At 38.2% G+C, this 924-nt stretch overlaps 1 pseudogene; it reads left to right on the forward strand.

Moving 5' to 3' along the window:
- Positions 1-330: 330 nt before the first annotated feature.
- Positions 331-598, forward strand: LOC144291385 (small ribosomal subunit protein eS27-like pseudogene; annotated as a pseudogene).
- The last annotated feature ends 326 nt before the right edge of the window (positions 599-924 follow it).

Consider the following 924-nt stretch of genomic DNA (forward strand, 5'->3'; position numbering starts at 1 on the left):
GCTCAGTGGTTGAGCATCTGCCTTTGGCTCAGGGCATGATCCTGGGATTCCAGGATCAAGTCCTGAGATTGAGTTCCACCTCGGACTTCCTGCATGGAACCTGCTTCTCCCTCTGCCTATGTCTCTCTCTCTCTCTCATGAATAAATAAATAAAATCTTTTTAAAAAATATTTTTTAAGTCACAATTATTTTGTGACTATACACATGGTCTATTATAGAAAATATTCCATGTATATTTGAGAACCTACTATTGCAATCTACTGTTGTCGAGTGCACCGTGCCATAAATGTCTATTAGGTCCAGACTTTCTGGCAATGGTGACCTTCCCATGAGTACATGCCTATTGTGAAGGACATCTTCCATCTGTCCACAGAAGAGGAGAAAAAGAAGCATAAGAAGAAGTGCCTAGTGCAGAGCCCCAACTCCTACTTCATCATGGATGTGAAGTACCCAGGATGCTATAAAATCACCACCATGTTTATCTATGCACACATAGTAGTTCTTGTGTGTTGGCTGCTCCACTGTCCTTTGCCAGCCTACAGGAGGAAAAGCTAGACTCACAGAAGGATGTTCCTTCAGCTGAAAGCAGAACTTTTAGTGCTAAATCAAGATAAGTGGGAAACTATCCCGATAAACAGATTTTGGATAAAAAGGTCTCTTAGGCCAGCTTATTAATAGTGTCGTTGATATTCTCTATTTCTTTATTGACCTTCTATGGTTGTTCTATCCATTATTTAAAGTACGATGTAGTAGTCTTCCACTATTACTGTAGAACTTCCTATATCTAACTTCAGTTGTGCCAATGTTGGCTTCAGATATGAAGGAGCTCTGATATTTGGTGCATATGTAATTGTTGTATATTTTGAAGAAATAACACTTCAATTATTATGTAATGTCTAAATTTGTGATTTAAAAAAGATTTTA

The sequence above is a fragment of the Canis aureus genome, chromosome 20 (genome assembly GCF_053574225.1).
Source record: "Canis aureus isolate CA01 chromosome 20, VMU_Caureus_v.1.0, whole genome shotgun sequence".
Taxonomy (NCBI): domain Eukaryota; kingdom Metazoa; phylum Chordata; class Mammalia; order Carnivora; family Canidae; genus Canis; species Canis aureus.